The sequence below is a fragment of the Salvelinus namaycush genome, chromosome 19 (assembly GCF_016432855.1).
Source record: "Salvelinus namaycush isolate Seneca chromosome 19, SaNama_1.0, whole genome shotgun sequence".
Taxonomy (NCBI): Eukaryota; Metazoa; Chordata; class Actinopteri; order Salmoniformes; family Salmonidae; genus Salvelinus; species Salvelinus namaycush.
The window spans coordinates 39,810,150-39,819,966 of NC_052325.1; the positions used below are offsets into that span (position 1 = coordinate 39,810,150).

General features: G+C 41.7%; 1 protein-coding gene across 4 annotated transcripts in view; it reads right to left on the reverse strand.

The window, feature by feature from the left end:
* LOC120064415 (protein TANC1-like) overlaps window positions 1-9,373 on the reverse strand; it is a 186,182-nt gene extending 176,809 nt beyond the window's left edge. For all 4 annotated transcript variants that reach the window (XM_039014985.1, XM_039014984.1, XM_039014983.1 and 1 more), the window contains exon 1: window positions 9,309-9,373. The gene's annotated coding sequence lies outside the window, so the exon portion shown is untranslated. The remainder of the gene's footprint in view (window positions 1-9,308) is intronic.
* Between the last annotated feature and the right edge of the window lie 444 nt (window positions 9,374-9,817).

Consider the following 9,817-nt stretch of genomic DNA (forward strand, 5'->3'; position numbering starts at 1 on the left):
AATTTTGTCGTAGCTTTCTTTTATGCCTGCTATGTTACTGCAGACTCGGTCATCTGCGCAATCTGATTGGCCAGTGGTAGCATAGTGCACTTGATTTCCTCCCCAGGCCCACCGGGAAGGCAGAGTTTGTACCTTCTGACACATGAAACGGCAACAGTTTGCCTGCCCGGCCGTGCAGGGCAGCAACAAAATAGGAACACAAGGCTTTATCGTTGGGTTTTTTATAGAAATGTTTGGCGATCGACTAGAAATGCCTTGGAGATCGGCAAGTCGATCGCGATCGCTGGTCTATGAGATTATAAAAAGCTGGACAGCACCAACTATTCCACAGAATCTCGTTCTTTCCCTGCTTACGGACAACTCTGAGTCAGACTTAGCATATCCAGACCGTAGCCAGATATTTGGCAGGGAGTTTGGGGTTTCCTGCTAGCCTATTTGATTAGAGTCAAACATTAACTTGCCAGGTTTAAAGTCTACAGGCTTTCTCTTAACACATGGCATCTTCGTCCGTTTTACTTCATGAGTTTCTCTCGTAGGGATTCCTAGGCCAGTAAGACATTTAACATAATTGGCATCATAGGGACTCAGAGCCGTTTCCTTTGTTTAAAGCAGATGTGTACGTCTAATAAATCACTCCTGGGTTTTGGCTGATAAACATTCCACAGGTGTTCAGCCTGAGCCCAGACAGTTTGCAGATAAGACTTCATGGCCACTCATCACCACAGCAGCAGAGGTTTATTATTAGACTACCTCACACTGAACAAACAGTAATATAGACTACATACCGCTAAGAAAAAGACCACAACACAACCCTCTCTCATGGCAGATGGTGGAGGTAGCCTAACTGTTGTGAGAGGCTATAGGGAAACATGTTTGAATATCACAAGAGTACACTGCATTAAACACCACAGTCATGATCACCTTGAAACTGTTTTAACTGTGAGTGACCCTCTCTCAAGAACCAGTTGGCCTGAGAGTCACAGCCAATTATTGATATATACACTAGATGACTGAAAGGGGGATGCTGTTCTGTAGCCACCGCACCTCCATCTTGGCACTTCCCCATCATTGTAAAAACTATTTTGGAAGCTATAGAAATGCATTTATTAATGTCTACATTTCTTTTTGCCATATTTATGCTATTACGGACACCTTAATGAATACTATTAAATTATATTATGTGAGCTAAACAACAAATATATATATATATATATATATATATATATAACATTAAAGTATATATTTTTAAGTTCTAATGTTAGTGTCCCCACAACAATAAAAAAAATACTTAAATAGCTGTAATTTTGTCCTTGAAACACTTAATTGAAATACTGTAGAATTCCAATAGTTCCTATAGAGGACTGCTTCTTCTGGGGAGTGCCAATATGGCCGACCGGTGGCTTCAAAGCCTCTCATTGGAAAAGTGGGTGGGGTTATATCCTGCCTATTTGGCCCTGTCCGGAGGTATCGTCGGACAGGGCCACAGTGTCTCCCGACCCCTCCTGTCTCAGCCTCCAGTATTTATGCTGCAATAGTTTATGTGTCGGGGGGCTAGGGTCAGTCTGTTATATCCGGTGTCCTGTATGAATTTAAGTATGCTCCCTCTAATTCTCTCTCTCTCTTTTTCTCTCTTTCTCTCTCTCTCAGGACCTGAGCCCGAGGACCATGCCTCAGGACTACCTGGCCTGATGACTCCTTGCTGTCCCCAGTCCACCTGGTCATGCTGCTACTCCAGTTTCAATTGTTCTACCTGCAGCTATGGAACCCTGACCTGTTCACTGGACGTGCTACCTTGTCCCGGACCTGCTGTTTTGGACTGTCTCTCTACCGCACCTGCTGTCTCTAACTCTGAATGATCGGCTATGAAAAGCCAACTGACATTTACTCCTGAGGTGCTGACCTGTTGCACCCTCTACAACCACTGTGATTATTATTATCTGACCCTGCTGGTCATTTATGAACGTTTGAACATATTGGCCATGTTCTGTTATGATCTCCACCCGGCACAGCCAGAAGAGGACTGGCCACCCCTCAGCGCCTGGTTCCTCTCTAGGTTTCTTCATAGGTTCTGGCCTTTCTAGGGAGTTTTTCCTAGCCACCATGCTTCTACATCTGCATTGCTTGCTGTTTGGGGTTTTATGCTGGGTTTCTGTCTAGCACTTTGTGACATCGGCTGATGTAGAAAGGGCTTTATAAATACATTTTATTTTATTTGATTGGCCTATACATAGCATTAGCAATTCAGGGTTTACATATAGTACATTCAGAAAGTATTCAGACCCCTTGACTTTTTCCACATTTTATTAAATGGATGAAATATATTTTTTCCACTCATCAATCTACACACAATACCTCATAATGACAAAGCAAAAACAGGTTTTTAGAATGTTGGCAAATGTATTTAAAAAATACCCTTTACTCAGTACTTTGTTGAAGGACCTTTGTCAACGATTACAGCTTTGAGTCTTCTTGGGTATGACGCTAAAAGCTTGGCACACCTGTATTTGGGGAGTTTCACCCATTCTTCTCTGCAGATCCTCTCAAGCTCTGTCAGGTTGGCTGCAAAACTATTTTCAGGTCTCTCCATAGATGTTCGATCGGGTTCAAGTCCAGGCTTTGGCTGGGCCACTCAAGGACATTCAGAGACTTGTCCCGAAGCCACTCCTGCATTGTCTTGGCTGTGTGCTTAGGGTCGTTGTCCTGTTGGAAGGTGAACCTTTGCCCCAGTCTGAGGTCCTAAGCACTCTGGAGCAGGTTTTCATCAAGGATCTCTCTGTACTTTACTCCGTTCATCTTTCCCTTGATCCTGACTAGTCTCCCAGTCCCTGCCGCTGAAAAACATCCCGCCAGCATGATGCTGCCACCACCATGCTTCACTGTAGGGATGGTGCCAGGTTTCATCCAGACATGGCACTTGGCATTCAGGCCAAAGAGCTCACTCTTGGTTTCATCAGACCAGATAATCTTGATTCTCATGGTCTGAGAGTCCTTAGATGCTTTTTGGCAAACTCCAAGTGGGCTGTCATGTGTCTTTTACTTAGCAGTGGCTTCCGTCTGGCCACTCAACCATAAAGGCCTGATTGGTGGAGTGCTGCAGAGATGGTTCATCTCCACAGAGGAACTCTGGAGCTCTGTCAGTGACCATCAGGTTCTTGGTCCCCTCCCTGACCAAGGCCCTTCTCCCGCGATTGCTCAGTTTGGCCGGGCTGCCAGCTCTAGGAAGTTGGTGGTTCTAAACATCTTCCACTTAAGAATGATGGAGGACACTGTGTTCTTGGGGACCTTCAATGCTGCAGAAATGTTTTGGTACCCTTCACCAGATCTGTGCCTACGGACAATTCCTTCAAACTCATGGCTTGGCTTTTGCTCTGCCATGCACTGTCAAATGTAGGATCTTATATAGACAGGTGTGTGCCTTTCCAAATCATGTCCAATCAATTGAATTTACCACATCTGGACTCCAATCAAGTTGTAGAAACATCACAAGGATGATCAATGGAAACAGGATGCACCTGAGCTCAATTTCGAGTCTCTGAATACTAATGTAAATAAGGTATTTATGTTTTTGCAAAAAAATTCTAAAAACCTGTTTTCGCTTTGTCATGATGGGGTATTGTGTGTAGATTGATGAGGGGGGTAAATAATTTAATACATTTTAAAATAAGGCTTTAATGTAACCAAAATGTGGAAAACGGGAAGGGGTCTGTGTAACGGCTTTCTTCCTAGGGTGAAGGAGAGGACCAAAATGCAGCGCGGCTAGTGTTCAACATGATTTAATAAAGAAGAGACGATAACGTGAACACTATACAAAATACAAAATAACAAATGTGAAAACCGAGACAGTCCTATCTGGTGCAGAACACAAAGACAGAAGACAACCACCCACAATGCCCAACACAAAACAAGCCACCTATATATGATTCTCAATCAGGGACAACGATTGACAGCTGCCTCTGATTGAGAACCATATTAGGCTGAACGCAGAAACAGACAAACTAGACACACAACATAGAATGCCCACCCAGCTCACGTCCTGACCAACACTAAACAAGCAAAACACACAAGAACTATGGTCAGGACGTGACAGTCTGAATACAATTGGTCACAGCCTGAGTGGAGACCCAGCCCCTCTTATACTCCACAGTCATAACAACACAGCTATCTACCCCTCCATTTCTCTCTGGGGCTTTCTAAATACTTAACAAAAATCTTAATAACAGCTGTTTCATCAGGAGGTACTGTTAAAACCATTTGGTTGTGCTCACACAAAGGCTTGGGATCTTATACAGTACTGTAGCCCACTGAGGGTTTTTATGGGAGTCCTTTCATAAATGTATTATTCCCATGTCAGTTTAATGAAATGCCTCATTGAGTCGAATGTGTTGATTAAAGCGTGCAATCATAAAACATTTGGCAGACCAAAATAATTGTGGTTTCTAAACTGTATGTTCTCAGTAAGCTAATGAGGTCACTGAAATTTCACAGTGTCATACAGTAGCTTTGTTTGCTCACCACATTCTCTCTGTTCTCTCTACCGGAGCTGCTCTCATGTTCAGAAACCAAATCCTCCACCAATATACATAGGCAACTCAATATGCATCTGTCATTCTGCTACATTTTAATTGATGCCTAGAGGGAAGCAGTGCAATTAAATGGTGGGGTTAAAAGAGTTAAGGCGAGCGTTTAGCTACAAACTGCTTTGAACCCTTGAGAAAGTGTCCCTAATGCAATTACACAATGCCTCGTACCCTATAGGCTAGAAACTGGTGAATGTAATAGCCTGTGTACAATTTTTAAATTAGGCTAGCCATTGGCAGCTGTACTGAGCAGATCATAGCACTAAGAACCAATGATAAAATTATGGCATATCAGTATCATCCTATTATTAACTGTGAGGGATCCTATGACCGCAGACAAATAATAGCGTCTAGTTATATCACATTAATAATAAAACAACCTCTTATTATGACAATCTACACAGATACCTTCTTCTGAATTTATTTGGCCATGGGTACTCTTCAAATACTACAATGATGTTTACAATAATTACATCAGAGGGCTTGCAAGGAGCGGCCTCAGTGCATGGGGTTGGCATGACACAGAGGGGCAACAGCCACTGTTAATAAAGGATAATTTCACAACAGGCCCCTCAAACCACTGAAACAACCATGACACAATAAAAACGTTCCCATAATGATCTATGAATCAAACTGGGAGTGTGAATACAAATCATCAATTTGCTGTTTCAAACAAACACTCCATCCCACCCAACTTCTTGCCTCTGGAGGATGGACTGACCTCCTTCAGCCACATTTGTTATTGGTGTCAACCCAATAGACATTAGCCCACAACCAGATTAGAGCAGAATCCTTCCAATAACATTTCATTTTACCAAAAAAAACTGACACAGAGAGCTCTGCAAACTCCAGACACTTTACAGTCTTTGCCACACAAAACAATTCTGGTGTACACATTTCTATGCATGACTGTAAGTCACTTTGGAGAAAAGCATCTGCTAAATGCCATACATTCTTATATTAATTAAACTCTTCAAGTCAGTAGACATTCAATATCATTCCTTATTACTTGAATAATGTGCCACAATGTGGATGCTGTTTGGACACTGATTCAAAGCCCCCTGAACACTCTCTGGTCAGTGGCTCTATTGACTCCTCAGCCCCAACATTGTCTCCTTGGTGCAAGCACCTGTTATTGGCCAACTGGCTATGAACCATGGGAACCAGGTTCTCTGCTGTGACTACAGACCTTGTTGGCACTTCAAAGGCTAGCCTACATAACTTCACAAATGCATGATAAAATATTTTTTCTTCAGATAAACTATTATGACAGTTCACACTTCAGTCCAGTCATCACAAGCAAGCACCTGTCAGCTGCACAGTTAGCTCTACCTTGCATCTTGTGGAGCTGAAAATCTATTTAAGCATATATTTCATGATTGTGAAATGGATAATAGACTAATTCTGTAAAGGTTATGAATGTAGAAATGTTTGATAGAGAAGAGACAAGTTTGAAATTGTCCTACAAACTGTAGAGGAAATTGTCCTATAAAGTTAAAACTGGGCTAATTTCTATCATCGGTTATTCACCTTATCTTGTATCATATGTAGAGTCAACTGACAGCTGACTGTGACTGAGTAGGTAACAACAAAAATTGTTGGTTTCAATTATTCTGAACTTTTTGTGTCAGACTCGAGGTCCTTTCCAGGTAGCACCACACAGTTCAGTGAGGACATGCTAGGTTCATCAACTTCATCTGCCCCTGATGATCTAAATGGAAACTGACATTTCAGCATGAAGAACTTTTTAGAAAGAACTACAGTAACTTGTTTTAATCCTTTAGAGTCTAAGCCAGGGGAGGGGGGTTCTACTAAGCTAACATATGGAATTGTTTTAAGATGGTCATACCAAGGATCACTTTGCTATTTGATTTGGAATTTTAGGACCCCTTAAGGTATCCCAAAAATGTATTTGATGAAACATTGAATTTGGCCTTACTGTCTTAGCCCATAGAAACACTGGGTGACACCGGTGGATGTGGTGGATTGAGACGCAGCCCATACAAAAATCTGATATCTCTAGCTTAAACTGACAGATTTTGATGGGGATTTTTTTATTATGCTAATCATAGAGGCGCGGACATCGACACTAGGGGGTGTTAAAGCATCTGAGGTCAACATGTGTTCCAACAAGCAAGTAAGTGTCTTATGTAAGCACAAAACAAACTTAGGCAGTGTCTAAAGCAAATCAAATGTATGTATAAAGCCCCATAGCCCCTTTAACATCAGCACATGTCACTAAGTGCTTATACAGAAACCCAGCCTAAAACCTCAAACAGCAAGCAATGCAGATGTAGAAGCACGGTGGCTAGGAAAAACTTCCTAGAAAGGCAGGAACCTAGGAAGAAAGCTAGAGCTCTGAGGGTTGACCAGTCCTCTTCTGGCTGTGCTGGGTGGAGACTATAAGAGTCCATGACTTGACAAATCATGCCGTTTTAGTATTCTGATCGTAGAGTTCTGATCATGGAATCTACACCTACATGTGTTTACCGTGTCCACAGTGTGTCCGGATTCCCTTTTCCCGCACTATATTCAAATGCCAGTATGCATTCTACAAATGGTGGAATAGGCAAAATATGAAAATGACACAACAACAACTGACGGCAGCAGCTAACTACTGTAGCTAACCTTTGTAGCTTACTACTGTAGCTAACTTGCCAGCTAACCTCTGTAGCTAGCCAGCAAACTAGCAAGCAACGCTAAAGGGATCGCAAACAGGTTAGCATAACTCTAGCCAAACAGAAAATATGTTTTCTAAATATTAGCTAGCTGCTAGCATTTATGAGACCAGCAAACACATTCCTCACACTCTAGGAATGTATTTCTTCCAACGTTATAATGAAAAGGTGCCTCTCGGTCCCAAAACACAAGTTTTCTAGAGACTTGTGGGAGGAGTGCTGATGACGTCGCCCACTGTATGCGCTTTCGGTAGCTTGATTGCGCCCAGACTGAGGATAAATCCACACACAATGCATCCCTGACCACCTGAAGTGGTCAGCCAGATCTGAACACAATCAGACCAATTCAAATCAAATGTATTTATAAAGCCCTTTTTACATCAACAGATGTCACAAAGTGCTTATACAGAAACCCTGCCTAAAACCACAAACATCAAGCAATCCAGATGGTGACTAGGAAAACTCCCTAGAAAAGAAGGAGCCTAGGAATAAACCTAGAGAGGAACCAGGCTCTGAGGGGTGGCCAGTCCTCCTCTGGCTGTGTCGGGTGGATATTATAAGAGTACATGGCCATTAATTAAGGCAAGATCGTTCTTCAAGATGTTCAAACGTTCATAAATGACCAGCAGGGTAAAATAATAATCACAGTGGTTGTAGAGTGTGCAACAGGTCAGCACCTCAGGAGTAAATGTAAGTTGGCTTTTCATAGCCGAGCATTCAGAGGTTGAGACAGCAGGTGCGAGAGAGAGAGAGACCACAAAGTGACTTTTGTGTGTCTAGACCCGTCTTTTCAATGCAATTTTCGTATTCTGATAGCAGAAGTCGCATGTAAGTGTCAAGTGTAGACACGACCTTACTTCAACATGACTCAAACCCATGTGGGTGAGCAAGATTACTGCATATGGCTTAGGTCTTGATTTCAAAACCACCACATCTCATCTAAGAATACAGTTCAAGCATCAACAAGACCACATTACTATGTAATAATAAAACAAATCGGATCCACTAAGGACATGATATCATTTTTAGCACTTTATATTACAGTACAGAATAAAGTGCAATAACATTGGTAATAGTATAAAAACAAGTTAGTTTCTCAGTGACATTGATACAATTTGAGTATCTTGTTTCAGGGTAATACACCACATAGGACTACTTTGTTTTGTTATAGAGGGGTAACAACACAAGAACAGTATGGTAAAATGGAAGAAAGGCTTTGAGGATAAGGCTGAAAATGGGGTTAACCGTTATTCTACACAGTGTTTGGTGTTCTAGCTACCCTGAAAAAATATAACTTGCCTATACTGTACTTAAATTAATTGGTGTCTGGCCAAATGTTTTCGTGGTGTGTAACTAAGGTGTTACTATGCCATTACCATGTTATAGTAGCAAAGTCAACAAGTGCTTTTTTAGTTTCTCGTAGGGATGCATTGCTGACATTTTACACATTTCCTAAGCACACCAATGTGCGGCAGTTTCAATGTGCGGCAGTTTAAGTGTGCGACTAAGATCAAATAAGGCCAAAATGACTTAGGTAGTCAAAGTTCTGAGTGGACTGATTGATAACAGCGACAAAACCTGACACGTTGCACATCTAGTTTTAGAACTTTTCAGAAGTTTCAGTTATGGTTGGACTTAATAGAAATGTCTAAAGAAGATTTTTTTCTAAGACTTGACAGCTTGCGGAGAAGCTCAAGCTGTCAAAGGCACTTCACAAGAGCCCTTTGCTCAACAATCATGTATTTAAAGTGAGGCCATATCGCTCACTATAATAAACACACTTCTTCCCGTATAATAGTAGACCTTTATTTAACGTTCTGTTTCTCTCTTCAATGTGAACTCACAGCGCTTCCAGTCTGAGACATGTCCCAACATATTCTCCTTGCTAGCTCTTCCTTCACTAACGTCAGCTAGTCACGTTAGACAGCCGAAGAAAAGCTCTCCATATAGCTAGTTATGCTACTTTCTCCTCAAAACTAACTAAACACAGTCCAAGCTGTACTTGATATTTGAATAAAGACGAAAACACTGAACTTAAAAGTCCAATATTTACCTGGTAAATGTCATGGATATCCAAGTAGAAAAAGTTTCCCGACAGCTTATCTCCACATGAATCCCTTGATGGACCAAAGGTAGGGCGCGAGCTCCTCCCTCTCTAGACTAGTAGGCTACTCCATGAGGTCATTTAGAGCTGGTCGGGTACGCAACTGCGCATCAACAGCACCGGCCTTGTAACCAAGCAATTTTAACCCTGTGTGCAGTGTATGCCTCATGTGCATGCTCTTATTTAATCAAACTACAGTAGTGACGATGCACATTGATGATGGGAAGAAAACGACTTATATTTTTGTATTGTGTTTACGATGAAATTGATCTATATGACATTATATTACATGTATCTGATGTGGTGACGTAGTGTAGAATTATTTGTTAAACGAGGATTACTGGATGAGTCCTTCATTGAGTGATGATTTAATTTCAAGTAAATCAAATGTGGTTATGGCTTTGCTCATTGTACCCGTTATAGTCAGGTGTATGGCGACACCGTGAGGCACAAACTAA